The sequence below is a fragment of the Rhinopithecus bieti genome, unplaced genomic scaffold (assembly GCF_001698545.2).
Source record: "Rhinopithecus bieti isolate Rb0 unplaced genomic scaffold, ASM169854v2 scaffold_61570, whole genome shotgun sequence".
NCBI classification, from domain to species: Eukaryota; Metazoa; Chordata; class Mammalia; order Primates; family Cercopithecidae; genus Rhinopithecus; species Rhinopithecus bieti.
The window spans coordinates 226,721-247,736 of record NW_016823413.1 but is presented as its reverse complement, the minus strand read 5'-3'; the positions used below and the strand labels follow the sequence as shown (position 1 = coordinate 247,736).

General features: G+C 37.3%; 1 pseudogene; it reads left to right on the top strand.

Annotated features, from left to right (window-relative positions):
* Window positions 1-19,488, top strand: part of LOC108521523 (methylosome subunit pICln pseudogene) — a 24,483-nt pseudogene extending 4,995 nt beyond the window's left edge.
* Window positions 19,489-21,016: the final 1,528 nt, after the last annotated feature.

Here is a 21,016-nt window from a genome sequence, read left to right as displayed (position 1 = left end):
CACCCCCAGCCCCCACATTCCCTCCCAGTCTCTGGCAGTCACTCTTTTATCCTGTCTGCCTAGCTTTGCTATTTCAGGAATGTCATAAATACGATCATCTACTAAGTAACCTTTTCAGACTACCATTTTTCAGAAAGTAAAATTCAATTTCTTTTTATTGCTGGATAACATTACATGTTATACATGTAGTACCTGCTTTATTTATTAATTTATCAGCTTTGTTAAGCTATTATTATTGACAAATAAAAACCAGATACTTTCAAGGTGTCCAATGTAATTATATATGTATACACTGTTGCCACAATTAAATTAATTAACACATCTATCAGCACATAGTTACCATTGTGTGTGTGTGGTGAGGGCAGTTAATATCTACTCTCTTGGAAAATTTCAAGTAAATAATACAGTACTATTAATGACAGTCACCATGGTCACTAGGTCTCCAGAACTTATTCATCTTAAAATTGGAAGTCTGATCCTTTGACTAACATCTCCCCATTTCCTCAGTCCTCTAGCTCCTGGCAAACACTTTTCTACTCTCGGCTTTTATGAGTGTGACTGTTTTAGATTCTAAATATATGCTAGATCATAAAATATTTGTCTATTCAACCACTGTGCTACCCTCAGCTTTTATGAGTTTGAGTGTTTTAGATTCTATGTGTACGTTAGATGAATATTTGTCTGTCTGCTTGGCTTATTTCATTTAGTATAGTCCTTCAGTTTAATCTGCATTGCTGAAATGGCAGAATTTGCTTTTTATTAGGCTGGTAATATTCAATCACATACACACACAAATTTATCCATTTGTCTAGGAGCATGAACTAGGCTGTTTTCATATATTAGCGACTGAATAATGTTAAAATGAACTTGTGATTGCACATGTCTCTTCAAGACCTAATTTAATTTTCTTTGGATATATACATAGAAGTAGGATTGAAGGATTCTATGGTAGTTTTTTGTTGTCGTTGTTGTTGTTGGAACCTCCGTACTGTTTTCCATAATGACTGGACCGTTTTATATTCCCACCAAGAGTCTACGAAGCTTCCCTTATATCCATCCACATCCTCAACTCTTGCTATCCTTTTCTTGATTATAGCCAGAATGACAGAAGTGTTATTCCATATGCATTTCCCTGATGATTAGTGATATTGAGCCCCTTTTTGTATATGGCCATACCTCATTTTATTGATCTTCACTTTGAATTTTACAGATACTGCATTTTTTATAAATCTAAGGTTTGTGGCAACCCTGCATCAAGCAAGTATATTAGTGCCATTTTCCAACAACATATGCTCACATTGTGTCTGTGTCACATTTTGCTAATTCTTGCAATATTTCAGACATTTCATTATTATATCTTTTATGATGACTTGTGATCACTGATCATTGATGTTACTACTGGAATTGTTTTGGGGCTCCACAAACTAGTCCCAGATAAGTCAGCAAACTTAATAGATGAATGTTGTGTATGTTATGACTGCTCCAACAACAAGCCAACCAGACATTCCTGTGTCTCTGTTGCCTTGGGGCTTCCTATTCCCAAGACACGTCAATGTTGAAATTAGGCCAATTAATAATCCTACAATGGCCTCTAAGTAGTAAACTGAAAGGAAGAGTCCCATGTCTCTAAATAATAAGCAAGAAATAATTAAGATTAGCAAGGAAAGCATGTCTAAAGCCAAGATAGGTCAAAAGCTTAGGCCTCTTCTGCCAAACAGCCAAGTTCTGAATGCAAAGGAAAAGTTCTTGAAGGAATTAAAAGTGCTGTTCCAGTGAACAGACAAATGACAAGGAAGTGAAAAACCTTATTGCTGATATGAAGTTTTAGTGGTCTGAATATAACGTCACACTAGCCATGACATTCCTTTAAACTAAAGCCTAATCCAGAATAAGACTGTAACTCTCTTCAATTCTATGAAGGTTGCAAGAGTTAAGGAAGCTGCAAAGTTTGAAGCTAGCAGAAGGTGGTTCATGAGATTTAAGGGAAGAAGACATCTCCATAAAATAAAAGTTTAAAGTTATCCAATCTAAGGTAATTGATAAAGATAGCTACACTAAACGGATTTTTAATGTAGACAAAAAATCTGTTTCAAAGATTTGCCATTCCTTTATTTCATAGCTAGAGAGGAGAAGTCACTGTGCCTGGCTTTAAGCTTCAAATACTAAAAAACAAACAAACAGGCTGACCCTCTTATTAGGGGATAATGCATCTGGTAACTAAGTTGAAGCCAATGCTCATTTACCATTCTGAAAATCTCAAGGCCCTTAAGAAGTATGCTAAATCTACTCTGCCTGTGTTCTATAAATGAAACAACAAAGCCTGAATGGCAGCATATCTGGTTACAGTATGTTTTACTGAATATTTTAAGACTACTGTTGTGACCTGCTGCTTAGAAAGCAAAAATTCCTTTCGAAATATTACTTCTCATCAACAATGCACCTAGTTATCCAAGACCTTTGCTGGAGATGTACAAGGAGATTGTTTTCATTCCTGCTAACATGACATCCACTCTGCAACCCATGAATCAAGAAGTAATTTCAAAAAAAGAAGTAATTGCAACTTTTAAGTTTTATTATTTAATACATTCATTTTGTAAGGCTATAGCTGCCATAGATAGTAATTCCTCTGATGGATTTGGGAAAAGTCAGTTGAAAACCTGAAAAGGATTCACCATTCTAGATGCCATTAAGAGACGGGCGGATCACGAGGTCAGGAGATCGAGGCCATCCTGACTAACACGGTGAATAAAAAAAGCTAGCGGGCGAGGTGGCGGGTGCCTGTAGTCCCAGCTACTCGAGGCAGGAGAATGGTGTGAACCCCGGGAGGCGGAGCTTGCAGTGAGCCGAGACTGCGCCACTGCACTCCAGTCTGGGCGACAGAGCGAGACTCCACCTCAAAAAAAAAAAAAAAAAAAAAAAAAAGAGTATTTGTGACTCATGAGAGGAGGTCAAAATATCAACATTAATAGGAGCCTGGAAGAAGTTGATCCCAACCACACAGATAACTTTGAGTGATTCAAGACTTCTGTGGAAGAAATAACTGCAGATATATTGGAAATAGCAAGAGAACTAGAATTAAAACTGGATCCCAAGGATGTTACTGAATTTCCACAATCTAATGATAGATAAAACTTGAATAAATGAGGAATTGCTTTTTGTGGATGAACAAAGGAAGTTTTGCTTTTGTATTTTTTGGGATAGAATCTACTCCCAGTGAAGATTTGGACATTATTGAAATGACAACAAAGGATTTAGAATATTGTGTAAACTTAATTGATAAAGCAGTAGCGGAGTTTGAGAGAATTGACTCCCAATTTTGAAAGAAGTTCTACTTTGGGTAAAATGTTATCAAACACCATGACATGCTACAGAGAAGTCTTTTGTAAAAGAAAAATCCAATCAATGTGACAAACTTCAGTGTTGTCTTATTATAAGAAGTTGCTGCCACCTTAATCTTCAACAACCTCAACTGACATCAGCATGGAGGCAAGACTCTATACCAGCAAAAGATAATGATATGCTGAAGGCTCAGATGATGGATAGCATTTATTTTTAGTAATAAAGTATTTTTAATTAAGGTAGGTATGTTGTCTTTCTAGACATAATGCTATGCACACTTAATGGACTAAATTATAATGTAAACATAACATGCACAAGAAAACAAAACCTATCATGTAATTTGCTTTATTGCAATATTCACTTTAGTGTGGTGGTCTGTAATAAAACCTGCAACATCTAAGGTAAGTCTATCTGTTGGCCATGTGTATGTCTTTTTGGGGAAAAGAAAGCCTATTCAGATTCTGTCCTCATTTGTTAATCAGTCTATGAATTTATGAATTTCTTATTTTGACACTAACTCATTACTGGATATATAGTTTGCAAATATTTTATCTTATTCTGTGGGCTGTCTTTCCATTATGTTATTTCTTTTGTTGTGCAGAAAAGTTTTAGTTTGATGTAGTCAAACTTGTTTATATTTGCTTTTGTTGCTTGTGCTTTTGGTGTCAAATCCAAAACCTGAGAAAACCAGTATCAAGGAGATCTCCCCTTATGTCTTCTAGGCACAGGTCTTACCTCATTTTCAGGTCTTACTTTTAAGTCTTTAATCCAGTGCATAACATTACATTTAAGGTGGGTTTTTTCTCTTTTTTTTTTTGTATATGGTGATAAATTATCCAATTCCATTCTTTTGCATGTGGATATCTATTTTTCCTAACACTATCATTGAAGAGACTATCCTTTCCCTGTCGGATATTATTGCAGCCCTTGTCAAAGATTGGTTAACTAATGTATGTGTTTATTTCTGGGCTTTCTATTCTGTTCTATTGGTCTAATATATCTGTTTTATGCTACTTTTGATTACTATAGTTTAGAAACAGTTTGAAATTAGGAAATGTGATGTCTCCAGTTTTATTCTTTTCGTTCGAGATTGCTTTGGTTTTTGAGTTGTTTCCTTATGAATTTTACATTTTTTCTATTTCTGTGAAAAATGACAATTGAATTTTGATAAACTTTACACTTAATCTCTAGATTAGGTATGGCGGTATGGACATTTTGACATTAATTCTTCTGATCCATGAACACATGACGTCGTTCCATTTATTTGGGTCTTCCATTTCTTTCATAAAAGTTGTGTAATTTTTAGTGAATGGATTTTTACCTCCTTAAATTTATTCCTAAGATTTTATTCTTAAATTTTATCTTTTAGATGCTTTGGTAAATGAGATTGCTTTATTTGTTTTTCAGATTGTTTGTAGTGTGTACATAGAAATGCAACTGATTTTTATATGTTGATTTTGTATTCTGCAGCTTCACTAGTTCTAACAGTTTAGTGGAGTCTTCAGGGTATTCTATATGTTTGCAGATGATGTCATTCACAAACAGACACTTTTACTTGTTCCTTTCTGATTTGGAATGCTTTTATTTCTTTTTCTTGCCTAATTACATCAAAAGATAAAGTGGCTGAATGGATTTAAAAAAAAAAGATTCGACTATATGATACACAGGAGACTTTAGCCTTAAAGACACATGTAGGCTGAAAGTGAAGGGATGGGAAAAGCCATTCCATGTAAATAGTAACTAAAAGAGAGCAGGGATGGTTGTACTTATATCAGATAAGATGAACTTTCAGTCAAAATCTGTCATAGGAAACAAATAAGGTGACTTTATAATGATAAAGGAATCAATTCATCAATAAGATATAACAATTGTAAATATATATGCACTCAACATTAGAGCACCTAAATATATAAAGCAAATATTGACAAAAATGAAGGGAGATTTCTATACTGGATTTAAATTTATACACCACCATTACAGTATTGTTCTGAATTTGACTACATGTATCTACCTTTACCAGTGAGTAAAGGTAAATACTTGCATTTGTTTTATGTTGTTACTTAGTATTTTTTGTTTAAACAAGTAATTTTCTTTAGCATTTCCTATAAGGCAGATCTAATGGTATGAACTCCCCCAGCTTTGATTTATCTGGAAATGTCTTTCTCTCTTTTTTTTATTATACTTTAAGTTCTAGGCTACATGTGTACAATGTACAGGTTTGTTACATAGGTATACATGTGCTGTGTTGGTTTGCTGCATCCATCAACTGGTCATTTACATCAGGTATTTATCCTAATGCTATCCCTACCCCAGTCCCCCCACCCGACAGGCCCTGGTGTGTGATGTTCCCCACCCTGTGTCCATGAGTTCTCATTGTTCAACTGCCACCTATGAGTGAGAACATGTGGTGTTTGGTTTTCTGTCCTTGCAATAGTTTGCCTCAGAATGATGCTTTCCAGCTTCATCCATGTCCCTGCAAAGGACANTCCTATAAGGCAGATCTAATGGTATGAACTCCCCCAGCTTTGATTTATCTGGAAATGTCTTTCTCTTTTTTTTTTATTATACTTTAAGTTCTAGGCTACATGTGTACAATGTACAGGTTTGTTACATAGGTATACATGTGCTGTGTTGGTTTGCTGCATCCATCAACTGGTCATTTACATCAGGTATTTATCCTAATGCTATCCCTACCCCAGTCCCCCCACCCGACAGGCCCTGGTGTGTGATGTTCCCCACCCTGTGTCCATGAGTTCTCATTGTTCAACTGCCACCTATGAGTGAGAACATGTGGTGTTTGGTTTTCTGTCCTTGCAATAGTTTGCCTCAGAATGATGGTTTCCAGCTTCATCCATGTCCCTGCAAAGGACATGAACTCACCCTTTTTTATGACTGCATAGTATTCCATGGTGTATGCATGCCACATTTTCTTAATCCAGACTATCATTGATGGGCATTTGGGTTGGTTCCAAGTCTTTGCCATTGTGAATAGTGCTGCAGTAAACATATGTGTGCATGTGTCTTTATAGTAGCATGATTTATAATCCTTTGGGTTTATACCCAGTAATGGAATCACTGGGTCAAATGGCATTTCTAGTTCTAGATCCTTGAGGAATCGTCACACAGTCTTCCACAATGGTTGAACTAATTTACACTCCCACCAACAGTGTAAAAGCATTCCTATTTCTCCACATCCTCACCAGCATCTGTTGTTTCCTGATTTTTTAATGATCCAACAGACATTAAAAATGCTCATCACTGGTCAGAGAAATGCAAATCGAAACCACAATGAGATACCATCTCATGCCAGTTAGAATGGCGATCATTAAAAAGTCCTTTATTTTTAAAGAACAGCTTTTCCAGGTATAATATACTTATATTGCAGTTCTGTGAGCTTTTTTCAGTACTTTTAATATGTTATCCCACCTCTTCCTAGTCTGCAAGGTTTCTGAGAAATATTTTGATAGTTTTATAGATGTTCCTCTGTATAACTTATCTTACTGCTTTCAAAATTTCATCTTTGACTATTGGCAATTTGATTCTTATGTGTCATAGGGTAACCTTTGGGATTATCTTGCTTAGAGACCTATGAACTTCATGAATGAGAATGTCCATATTCTCCCCAACATTTGAGGAGTTTCCAACCATTACTTCTTTAAATAAGCTTTCTGCTCCTTTCTTTGTATCTTCTCCTTCTGTCACTTCTCTGATGTATAAATTTATTTGATGATGTTTCATAGGTCTCTATATACTTTTAAAAAATTTTTTTCCTATTTTTCTAGCTGGCTAATTTCAAATGACCAGTTTTCACACATTCACTGTCCTCTTATTCTACATGATCAAGTTCACTTGAAGATCTCTATTAAAATTTTCAGTTCTACATGTATATTCTTCAGCTCCAAGGTTTCTATTTGGTTCTTTTCTATGATTTCTATTTCTTTAATAAACTCTTCTCTATGTTCATTTACTGTTTTTCTGATTTTAGTTTTTTCAGTGTTTTTTTCTTGCATCTCATTGAGTTTTTAGATGATTATTTTGACGTTTTTGTCAGTCAATTTATAGATTTCCATTTCTTTTGGGTTATTGGAGCTTTGTTTCCTTTAGTGGTATCATGTTTGCCTGATTGTAATCTGTGTAGCCTTATATTTGTGTCAATGTATTTGAAGCACAAACACTTCTTCCTGTCTTTATGACTTGATTGACTGATAGGTAAAAACCTTCCCCTGTCCGGTCTCTAGAATGATGGGATTGCCTCTAGACTCAGAGCCAAGCAGGGTACATGACATCTTTACACGTGGATCCACAGTGTGGTTCATTATGGGGTTAGTGTTTGGCAGGACTATTACAGAGGCAGGCATGGATCCTGATTGACTCCTGGTCAGATGAAACTGCCTCCAGGACGTTGGTTAGTAGAGGTGGTTCTGGGTTAAAGTCCTCTTCAGGACATGCAGTTGGGTCAATAGATGATGGGCCTGTTTCCTGTGGATAAATGTTACCCAATCTGGGTCCCTTGGAAGACTCCTGCTCATTCACTGTTTGGAACTCTGGCCAGGCAAGATTGGCTCAGGAGTATGGTTGAAGAGGACAGGATCTGAATCACAGGGCTGTTTCCGTTACAAAGCTGAATCCAAGATCTGTAGATATGCCTCTGTGGGCATAAATGGGTGATCATCCTATCCCATACCTGGGTGGGTAGGACCACTTGGACAATGACTGAGCAGGGCTTTTGTGGGGTCACTGGACTGCTTAAGGATTTGCAGTCAGTCTGAGGTCAAGAGGCCTGCCTTTAGGGGCATGGATGTTCATGTCTTTTGCAGGTCCCTGGGCAGCAGGACTGCTCTCAGACCATAGCTGAATGGTAGAGTTGAGTTACAGGGTCATTTTAGGATAATTTGTGAGACTGAGGCTCTAAGACCTACTCTGGTAAAACAGATGGGCATACCACAGATTTTATCAATTCACCTATTGAAGGATACCTGAGTTGACTACAATATTTTGCAATTATAAATAAAGTTGTCATAAAATTTCATGTGTAGGCTGTAGTGTGGGTATAACTTTTTAGGTTGGCTGGAGAATATCCCAAATACATAAAAACATTTTCATGCAAAACTTTATACACACAGGTTAATAGAAACTTTATTCTTAATAGCCAAAAACTAAGTACTAAATACTACCATTCAGTGAGTAAATGGCTAAATAAAGGGAAATAAATTCATACCATGGACTACTACTCAGCAATAAAAAGGAACAAACTATTGATACATGCAACATCTTAGATAAACCTCAACGAAATTATGCTGAGTGAAAAAAGTCAATCATAAAAGGATACTTGTAGGGTTCCCTAATTCTTCCTACTTTCTATGTCCTGACTAAAACTCCCAGAATACCTTGACTGCTTTGTGACCAAGACAGTGGCAGGTATTTCCCAGCAAGCTTGAACCCAAACCAAGACCTTGAACATTCTCAAACACTCAAAAGGTATCTAGGTTGTTGCCCCAAACACTGAAAGATATTGGTTTTGTCCCTGAGCCAAATTCCTTAAAACCTCATAAAAATTCCACACCCAGCCTTCTTGATGCAAATGTATCTAGGTATGTAGCCATTTACCTGTTGAATGGTAGTATCTAGTACCTAGATAGTATCTAGGTAGAACATCCCTTTTCTTTTGCTCTCTGTCATGTGGATTGCTATAGCACTCTCAGTTCTCCTAATAAATGCTTTGAACTGATTACTCTGGTGCTTAGTGCTTCTTTCTTCGGAGACTCAGACAGCCACATCACAGGACAGTTCAAAGCATCTTTTGTGGAAACATATCTCCCACCACTTTTGTGGTGATTTTAGCTGCATTTCAGTGGAACAAAATGGAGACACTACAAGATGCCATTTGTTCAACATTCATTAAAATCATAATTACAGAGATGGAGAATAGATTAATGGTTTCCAGGGATTATGAATTTGAGGGGTAGGGGAAATGTGTGGTAACAAAGTGGTAGTATGAGGGAGAATTTTTATGAAGTACAATAGTCTTGATTGTAGTGGTGTTTACATAATGAAATTACACTGAGCTCAACTCCTCCAAACATACACAAAAGCAAGCACATGTACAACTAGTAAAATCTGAATAAATTCTGTGGTGTAGCAAATTCATTTTTCTGATTTTGATGGTGTACTATAATTGTACAAAATGTTAATATTAGGGCAGTCTAATGAAGGGTGTTGGGATCCCCTTGTATGTTTCTTTATACCTTTGTGAAAATCTATGTAATTATTTCAAAATAAGATGTTTAAGAAATAAGTAGTTTGGATGCGGTGGCTCACACCTGTTTTCCCAACACTTTGAGAGGCCAAGGGGGGCTGATCACGAGGTCAGGAGATTGAGACCATCCTGGCCAACATGGTGAAACTCGGTCTCTACTAAAAATACAAAAAGTAGCTGGGTGGCGCCTGTAAATTTCAGCTACTTGGGAGGCTGAGGCAGGAGAATCACTTGAACCCAGGAGGTGGAGGTGGAGATTACAGTGAGCCAAGATCGCAGCGCTGCACTCCAACCTGGTGATAGAGCAAGACTGTCTCCAAAAAAAAAAACAAAAAAACAAACAAAAAAAAAACAGTTACTGAATTATAAATCTCCCCATGTCCTACAAAATCAACAAGAAGTATTAATAGTCACTTACATTTATAATTCCATTAGGAGAAAATATAATATTACAAATTTCCATTTCCATTTGAAATTTGTTATATTGGAAACTCAAAAGCAGCAGAGCCAGCTCAGGAGCCCATTCCAAAGCAAACATTTGAAGGAAACTACACAGTAAAGATGAGAATGCAGCAAAAGTCTAGCAGTGGTAGGCTAAAGATAATCACACTCAGAGTTCCACAGTGATTAGGAAAAACACTGAGTCATTGTGAACCAGAATTGTCTGCTAGGAAATCAAAGGATAGGAGCTAGCATATGCAAGAGTAGAGAAACAGTCTTGGAAAGGCATCACCTCTGAGGAGAGAGGGAAGTTATAAGGTGAAGGTATCATGGAAATGAGAAAGAAAAAAATCAAATGGCAGAAATTAAGGATCCTAATGAAACAAAAGAGTATCATGGTATTAAAACACTCTCTCAAATCAAAGATGCTATCTTTTACTGTACAAATAGAAACATCATTTGGGCTGAGATCCGGCCACTGTACTCCAGCCTGGGCGATAGAGCGAGACTCCGTCTCAAAAAAAAAAAAAGAAAATGTAGTAAGCCACACAAATAGCTCACACCTTTTCCACCCCATGCAGAAATGCCAGTTATTTCTAGTCCATAAAAAATAAAACCACTTAAAATAAGCACAAAACCACAGGAAAATCTGTAAGATGCTCCTATTAAAACTACTGAAGTATTGAGAAAACTTTTCAACTGATTAAAATAATCTCGCAAAAGCAACCATTAAGGCAAAGGTAGACTATAAAACAAAATATTGGCATGATGAAATGTCATTAAATAATTTTTACTAAAAATATACCTGGAGTAAGAAGTTCACATGCTTAAGAGTAGGAATGGACAGAAAATACAGGTATAAGATATAAAACTAAATTTGAAAAAAAAGAAAAAGTGAAAGTCAAGTCTAAAAAATCTAAATATTAGTATTAGAAGCATATTACGAAAAAATATGGATAAAGAATTCCAAAGTGTTACTACAGAGGACATTTAAGCATTAAACAAGAAGGCTGGGTAAAGTAGCTAGACGTGAAGCTAAATTAGGACTCAGTCTATAGAGAAAGCATTTTAGCTTGGACTGAAGATAGTCATAGGGGTATGTATGCCCTAAACAGTCTGCGCTTGGGGGAGGTAGAGACAGCATTTGTGGGACTTTGCATTGGAGTACAATCCTGCTGTGGCACAGCAGAAAGCAACACTGCACAGAACTCAGGTGGAACCTAGAGTATTCTGACCTGCTCTAGCCAGAGGGGAATCACCCATCCCAGCAGTCAGAACTTGAATTTGGGCAAGCCTCACCACAATGGGAAAAAGTGCTCTGGGGTCTTAAATAAATCTGACAGACAATCTAGGCTATAAGGACTGCAAATTCTAGGCAAGATCAAGTGTTGTGCTGGGCTTCAAGCCACTCGACTTCGGGGGGCACACATGCCTAGTGAGACAGGAGCCAAGGCAGCCAAGGGACTGCTTGCATGACTTGCTCCCAACCCCAGGCATTGCAGCCTGCAGCTCCGAAAGAGACTTCTTCCTTCTGCTTGAGAGGAGAAGGAAGAATAAATAGGACTTTTTCTTGAAAATTGGATTCTAGTTCATCCACAGTAGGGTAGGGAACCAGGGAGAGTCATGAGGCCCCTATTTCAGGCCCTAGCTCCTGAAATGAATGACATTTCTAGACAGACCCTGGGGCAGCAGAGAACCTGTTTCCTTAAAGGGAAGGACAGAGTCCTAGCAGAATTTATCACCTGCTGACCAAAGAGCCCTTAGGATCTAAACAATCCGCAGCAGTAAGCAGGCAGTGCATACTGTGGGCCTTGGATGAAACTCTGGGTCATGCTGGCTTCAGGTGCGACCCAGCACAGTCCCAGCTGTGATGGCTACAGAGAAAGGCCCTTTCTGCCTGAGAAAAGCAGAGAGAATAAAGAAGGCTTTGCTCTGCAGCAGAGGTTTCAGTTCTCCCACAGTGGGGAAGAGCACCAAGCAGGCCCCTGAGGTCCTTGATTCTTCCCTTGGCTCTTGAACAGCCAAGGGACTACCTTCTCTCTGGGCCTTCCTTGGGCCAGAGAGAAGCCCACTATCCTGAAAAGTGAGTCCCAGACATGGCAGCATTTACCACAAGTTGACTGAAGAGATCTTGGGCCCTAAGTGAACATTAGTGGTATCCTGGCAGTAAATTACTCCCCATGGCCCTGTAGTGGTAGCAGACATGGGGAGACTCCTCTGCCTGGGGAAAGGGAAGGGAAGAGTGTGAAGGACTTTGTCTCGTGGCTTGGGTGCCATCTCAGCCACAGTAAAATAGATCACCAGGTAGATTTATATGGTTTCTGACTCCTTGTCCTGTTTCCTGGACAGCATCCCTGGACTCACCTGGGACTAGGGGAACTTGCCACCCTCAAGAGAAAAACATAAGTCTGGCTGGCTTCACTACCTGCTGATTATAGAGCCCTAGGGCCTTGAGTAAATCTAAGTGCTAGTCAGGTAGTAGTTACAGTGGGCCTTGGGCAAAACCCAGTGCTGTGCTAGCTTCACATCTGACCCAGTACAGTTCCAGTATTGATGGACACAAGGGTGCTTGTGTCACCCTTCCACCAGCTCCAGGCAGCTCAGCATGGAGAGAGAAACTCCATTTGTTTGAGAGAAAGTAAGGAAAGAAAACAAGAGTCTCTGCCTGGTAATCCAGATAATTCTTCCAGATCTTATCTAAGACCACCAAGGCAATACCCCTGTGAGTCTGCAAGAACCATAGCATTATTGGGCTTGGGGTCCCCTCTAATTCAGATACAGCTACAGTAACCAAAAGCATAGATGAAAACACTGAAGTCCCTTCAAATACCTGGAAAGTCTTCCCAAGGAGCACAGGTACAAACAAACCTAGACTATGACAACTATAATAAATACCTCACTCTTCAATGCCGAGACACCAATGAACATCCACAAGCATCAAGAGTATCCAGGAAAACATGACCTCACCTAAGGCACCAGGGACCAATAGAGAGACAGATGTGTGATCTTTCAAACAGATAATTCAAAACAGTTGTTTTGAGGAAACAAAGAAATTACAGATAACACAGAAAGAATTCAGGATATTATCAGATACATTTAGCAAAGAAATTGAAATAATTAGGTGGAATCCAGTAGAAATTCTGGAGCTGAAAACATAACTGACATACTAAAAATGCATTAGAGTCTCTTAGCAGAACTGATCAAGCAAAAGAAAGAATTAGTGAGCCTGAAGACAGGCTATTTGAAAATACACAGAGCAGACAAAAGAACAAAAAAGAATGTGGCACATTTAAGATCTAGAAAATAGCCCCCAAAAGGCAAATCTAAGAGTTATTGGCCTTAAAGAAGAGGCAGAGAGAGAGTGCTAGGGGTAGAAAGTCTATTCAAAGGGATGATACAGAAATTCTCAAACCTAGACGAAGATTATCAATACTCAAATACAAGAAGGTTACAGAACACCAATCAGATTTAACCCAAAGACGACTACCTCAAGTCATTCAATAATCAAACCCCAAAAGGTCAAGGATAAGGGATTCTAAAAGTAGCAAAGGAAAGGAATAAATTACAAACAATAAAGTTCCAATATATCTGGCAGCAGACTTCTCAGTGGAAACCTCATAGACCAGGAGAGAGTAGCATGACATTTAAATTGCTGACAGAAAACACAAAACAAAACAAACAAAAAAAACTTCTAGCTGAGAATAGTATGTCCAGCGACAATACCCTTCAAACATGAATAGACAAAGAACATTATTATATGATGATAAAGGAGTCAATTTAGCAAGAAGACATAATGATTTAAAATATATATGCACCCAACATGAAGCACCATGATATATATAGTAAATATTATTAGAGCTAGAGAGAGACTAATACAATAATAGCTGGAGACTTCAACACCCCACTATCAGCAGTGGACAGGTTATTTAAGACAGAAAATTAACAAATAAATATTGGACTTAATCTGCACCATGGAACAAATAGACCTAATATATATTTACAGGGCATTGTATCCAACACCTGCAGAATAAACATTTTTCTCCTCAGCACATGAATTATTCTCAAGGATAGACTACATGCTAAGCCACAAAAAAAGACTTAAACATTCAAAATGTTGAAATTATATCAAACCTTATCTGATGACAAGGGAATACAACAATTGATAAGAGGAATTTTTGGAAATAAACACATGAAAATTAATCATTATATTCCTGAATGACGCGTGGGTTAATGAACAAATTAAAGAAATCGAAAATTATTTTGAAACAAATGATTATGGAAACACAACATACCATAACCTATGGGGTACAGCAAAAGCAGTACTGAGAAGGAAGTTTATAGCTGACTCTATCAGAAAAGAAGATACACTTCACATAAAGAACCTAATGAGGCATCTTAAAGAACTAGGAAAGCAGGAGCAAACTAAATCCAAATTTAGAAGAATAGACACAGTAAAAATTAGAATGTAAATTTGAATGAACAAAACAATACAAAAGATTAATGAAACAAAAAGTTGCTTTCTGAAAAGAAACTTGACGAACCTTTAGATAAAGAATAAAATAAACTTGACAAATGTTTAGACAGACTCAAATAACATAAAAAATGAAAAAGGAGACATTACAACCAATAACTCAAAAATTTGAGGCTACTATGAGCAACTCTATGCCAATAAGTTGGAAAACCTAGAAGAAATGGATAAAGTTTTAGACACATACCATCTACCAATATTGAACCATGAAGAAATAAAAAACCTAAACAGATAAATAACAAGTAATGAAATCAAAGCTGTAAGAAATAGTTTCCAAAGTAAAACCTGGGACCCAATGGCTTCACTGCTCAATTTTGCCAAACATTAAACAAATAAAATAACACTAATACAATCCCACCCAAACTATTCCAAAATTTAGAGAAGTGACTACTTCCAAACTCATCCCACAGGGCCAGTAGTACCCTGATACCAAAACCAAAGATAAATCAAAGAAAAAAAAAAAAAAAAACTATAAGCCAATATCCCTGATGAGTATTAATGTAAAAACCTTATAAAATACTAGCAAATCAAATTCAACAACACATTAAAAAGATCATTCATCATCATCTTTGGGATTTATCGCAAGGATACAAGGATGACTCAACATATGCAAACCAATGTGATACATTGTACCAACAGAATGAAGGACAAAAGCCATAGAATCATTTCAATTGATGCTGAAAAATAATGAAGTTTAACATCCCCTCTTGATAAATACAGTAAGAAATGGGTATACAAGAAACATACTTCAACATAATAAAAGCCATGTATGACAAATCCACAGCTAGTATCATAATAGAAAAAAAAAAAAAAACACAACACTGAAATACCTTTCCTTGAATATCTGGAACATGACAAGGATGTCCAGAAGCACTATGGTTATCCAACACAGCACTGAAAGTTCCAGCTAGATCAAACAGACAAAAGAAATAAAAAGACATCCAAATTGGAAAGGAAGAGGTCAAATTATCCTTGTTTCCAAATGATATGATCTCATATTTGGAAAAAGCTAAAGATTTCACACACACAAAAAAACCCTATTAGAACTGATAAATTCAGTAAATTTGCAGTATTCAAAATCAACATAGAAAATCAGGAGTATTTTATATGCCAAAAGCAAATAATCTGAAAAAAAAATTTAAAAAGTAATCCCATTTACAATAGGTACAAAGCAAGTTAAATACCTGGAAATTAACCAAAGATGTGAAAGATCCAATGAAAACTATAAAAAAAATTGATGCAAGACCCTGAAGAGGACACAGTAAAATGAGAAGGTATTTCATGTTCATGGATTGGAATAATCAATATTGTCAAAATTTCCATACTACCCAAAGCAATCTACAGATTCAATTCAATCCCTGTCAAAATACAAATTACATTCTTCCCAGAAATAGAAAAAAAAAACCCTAAAATTTATGCAGAATTACAAAAGACCCAGAATAGTCACAGCTATCTTGAGCAAAAAGAGCAAGACTGGAGGAATCACATTATCTGACTTCAAATAATACTACACAACTATAGCAACCAAAAAAGCATGACACTGGCATAAAAACAGACACATAGACCAGTAGAACAGAATAGAGAACCCAGAAACAAATGTATACATATACAGTGAACTTATTTTTGACACAGGTGCCAGGAACATACAGTTGGGGAAGGAGAGTTTCCTCAAAAATGGTGCTGGGAAAACTGGATATCCACAGGCAGAAAATAAAACTAGTTCCCTATCTCTTGCCATATACAAAATCCAACTAGAGGTCATTATGTTAAGTGATAAAAGCCTGGTACAAAAAGACAAACTTTGTATGTTCTCACTTATTTGTGAGAGCTAAAAATTAGAACCATGGAACTCATAGAGATAGTGGGTAGAATGACAGTTACCAGAGGCTGGGAAGTAGAGTGGGGCAAGGGAAGTGGGGATAGCTAATGGGTACCAAAAAGTACTTAGAAAGAATGAATAAGATCCAGTATTTGATAGCACGACATGGTAACTATAATTAATTTAATCATACATTTTAAAATAGCCAAAAGAGTGTAATTGGATCATTTGTAACATGAAGTATAAATGCTTGGGGTGATGGATATCTAACTTACCCTGATGTGATTATTATACATTGCATGCTCCTATCAAAATATACCCCATACCTACTATGTGCCCACAACAACTTAAAAATTTTAAAAATTATCAGAAATTTTAATTTGTACCAGGTAGCATGCTAGATATGAAGATAAGACAAAGTCTTTGTCCTCAAAAAAATGTGTCGTCTGGTGGGCAATAAATTGTAAATTATCAACCACAGTATGGTATATGAAATGTTAGGATGATTAACAATGGGTAGCCATATGAACTCACTGAAGAAATAGTTAACCTGTACTCTGGATGTAGAAATAGGGTTATATAAAATTTCATCAGAGCCCTGACAGATTATAGGGAACTTCTGAGGAAAAAGAAGTTGTTAAAAGGATGCTCTAGGCATTCTGACGCATGGTTCATGAGTTCAAACTGGGGACCAGATGAAGATGAAGGGTAAAGGCTAGCAAGAGAGATCCATGAGCGCATTTGGCTTTTATCCTAGAGAGGGTATAGAGCCCACTAAAATTGTTTCAGCATGGGAGTAATTTGGTGGTCTAATTAACATAGAAGTATTACTCTTACAGCAATGTAGATGATTTGAAGAAGACAGAGAAGGAAAACCACTGAGAAATGTTTCAATAATCTATATTACAAATGAAAAAGGCTTAAGTTAGTGAGATGAAATATTAATACATTTCATAGAAATTAATATGTCAAGTGAAACTAAACAAATATGCACAACTGAAGCCCTACAAATACCAGCACATAGTCAGCAAAGAAAATGGAGGGCCTAGTGTGGGGAGGACAACACAAAGGTCATAGGAATACTTTTGAGATAGCTGTCCATAGAAGCTAAGAGGGAGAAGTATTTTAAGACAAAAGTCATAGTGAACTCTTTAAATACTGCAGAAAAATGAAACCAGATATGTTATAAAAGTAACCATTGGATTTTGCAGTGAGGTTTCTGTTCACATGAGTTGGAGTTTTGGTGGTGTAATGCTAACATTGTGGTACACTGAAAAATATATGCCGAAATAGTTTCCTGCTACCTGAGCTGGCAGAGGGGCATCTGCGGCAGCAGCCAGACACCAAGGCTGTGCTGAACAGGAAGGGCCTCCGCACCAGTACCCTTTACATTGCTGAGAGCCACCTGTCTTGGTTAGATGGCTCTGGATTAGGATTCTCACTGGAATACCCCACCATTAGTTTACATGCATTATCCAGGGACCGACCTGTCTAGGAGAACATTTGTATGTTACAGTGAATGACAAATTTGAAGAATCCAAAGAATCTGTTGCTGATGAAGAAGAGGAAGACAGTGATGATTATGTTGAACTTATTCTGAATTTATATTTGTACCTAGTGATAAATCAGCATTGGAAGCAATGTTGGACTGCAATGTGTGAAGCCAGGCCATGCATCCAGAGCCCTGAGGATGAGGATTCAGACGAGACTAACGATGGAAGAATATGATGTGGAAGCCATGAACGAGGACAAGAGGACATCCCTATCCCTACATTTTACAACTATAAGATGGATGATTCCATTAACAGTAGAAGGCTCATTGTTCTTGTGATAGTTTGCTAAGAATGATGGTTTCCAGCTGCATCCATGTCCTAACAAGGATGCAAACCATGCCTTTTTTATGGCTGCATAGTATTCCAATGGTGTATAGTGCACCCACATTTTTCTTAATCCAGTCTGTCACAGATGGACATTTGGGTTGATTCCAAGTCTTTGCTATTTGTGAATAGTGCCACAATAAACAGTACGTGTGCATGTGTCTTTATAGCAGCATGATTTATAATTCCTTTGGGCATATAACCCAGTAGTGGGATGGCTGGGTCCATATGGTACATCTAGTTCTAGATCTTGAGAAATTGCCAAATACGTTTTCCATAATGGTTGCAACTAGTTTACAATCCCACCACAGTGTAAAAGTATTCCTATTTCCCTCCACATCCTCTCCAGCACCTGTTGTTTCCTGACTTTTGAATGATTGCCATTCTAACTGGTGGAGATGGTATCTCATTGTGGTTTTGATTTGCATTTCTCTTGATGGCCGAGTGATGAGTTTTTTTTTCATGTTTCTGTTGCTGTATAATGTCTTCTTTTGAGAAATGGTCTGTTCATATCCTTTGCCCCACTTTTTGATGGGGTTGTTTGTTTTTTCTTGTATATTTGTTTTGAGTTCTTTGTAGATTCTGGATATTAGCCCTTTGGTCAGGATGAGTAGATTGCAAAAATTTCTCCCATTCTGTAGGTTCCCTGTTCACTCTGATGGTAGTTCTTTGCTGTGAAGCTCTTTTAGTTTAATTAGATCCCATTTTTGCTTTTGCCTGCCATTGCTTTTGGTGTTTAGACATGAAGTCCTTGCCCATGCCTATGTCCTGAATGGTACTACCTAGATCACTTGGACTCGGGAAGGGGAACATCACACATCGGGGCCTATCATGGGGAGTGGGGAGGGGGGAGGGATTGCATTGGGAGTTATACCTGATATAAATGACGAATTGATGGGTGCTGACGAGTTGATGGGTGCAGCACACCAACATGGCACAAGTATACATATGTAACAAACCTGCACGTTATGCACATGTACCCTAGAACTTAAAGTATAATAAAAAAATAAAAAAAAAAAGAAAAAAAAAAAAAAAAAAAAAAAAAAAACAGTAGAAGGCCAAGCCACATTGGAGAGATTAGAAGAAAAGGTTTCTCAGTCTGTGAACAGCCAGTATAATATGGCTGGGGTCAGGAGAGAAGATTCAATAAGATTATGAAGATGGGATGGAAGTGGATATCACACCAACAGTTGCTGGACAGTTTGAGGATGCAGATGTTGATCACTGAAAATAATTTACGCAGGTTTGGCCGGGCGCGGTGGCTCAAGCCTGTAATCCCAGCACTTTGGGAGGCCGAGGCGGGCGCCTGTAGTCCCAGCTACTCCGGAGGCTGAGGCAGGACAATGGCGTAAACCCAGGAGGCAGAGCTTGCAGTGAGCTGAGATCTGGCCACTGCACTCCAGCCCGGGCGACAGAGCGAGACTCCGTCTCAAAAAAAAAAAAAAAAAAAAAAAAAAATTACGCAGGTTTGAGATTCTGCTCCTATTGCGGTGAGCAGATATCATGCCATTGCACTTCAGCCTGGGCAACAAGAATGAAACTCCATCTCACACAAACAAACAAACAAAAACAAAAAGCAACAACAAAAAATTCTGCTCCTAACTATAGGAGAGAACTTCATGCCTTTTCCACTCTGGAGCAAAGTTGATGAAAGTCTTTTTCCTTTTCCAAAACCCAACCTGAACCAGTTCTTTCTTGAGACAGACTATGCTGAGATAACAAGTTGTCACCAGCAGAAGAGATACTATGACCTTTATTAACTTGATGAATTAACTTAACCAAGAGGGTATTTGTAGTTTATTCATTACTCCAAAACTTTATGTGTTTGAGTACCCTCTGAGTAGGCCTATAATTCCTGCCTTCATTGTATGCATCTTCTGTAAGCTAGCAGACTTATGTGGTGAAAATGCACAGGAGCTTGGAGTTACAGGTAGACTGGGAAAGAGAGGGTTCCTTTCACCATGCTTTACCAGGCTGCTCTGTTATAACCTCTTAGGTTATATTTTTTAATTTCCAGCCTTTTAGATTAGTTTTTGTAATAGAGTAAGTGAGTGAGTCTGGGATGAAGTCCTCAAAGTATTTCAAACGGTAATTGTTTTGTTTTTGTAAGAGCTTAACAAACCTAGGTTTTCTATATTTAATAAAAGAAAAATAAATGCCAAACTCATATACAAGATAACAACAAAGCTCTTTTGAGAACCTTGACGGATGGGGAAATTATGGGAAACTTGAAAGGCTACAAGTGATCAAAAAGTACCCTGAGTTTATGGGAAAAAATAAGATGTTTGGGGCATCAATTTAGGTAAGACTTGGAATAAGTTTATAACTCTTCTACATCCCCTCTAATACGTAAGAAGGAACACGGTAAGGGCCAATGATTAAGTTGCAAGCAGGAAACAGGAAGTTTAGAGTTTTACTCTTATATGATAGCCTTTATTTTCTCAGTGATATAAATTATGATATAGCCATCTAGGTAAGAAAATATTATACAGCCATTAAAATATTTCTGAATGGTCTAAATAATGTATACCCTGGGTACAACACTGTTTACTTCAAAGCAAATGAGATTATGAGTAAATCATTTTCTGCTTTTAAGTAAATCATTTTCTGCTTTTCACTTTTGCATATTTCAAAACGTTCTTCATTGAATCTATATATTTTTATTACCATAAGTGAATATTGTGGCAGGATAAGCTATCTTCATCCCATTTATAGACAAGGAAAAGACAAAAGAATGAGTGTTTTTAACAATATAA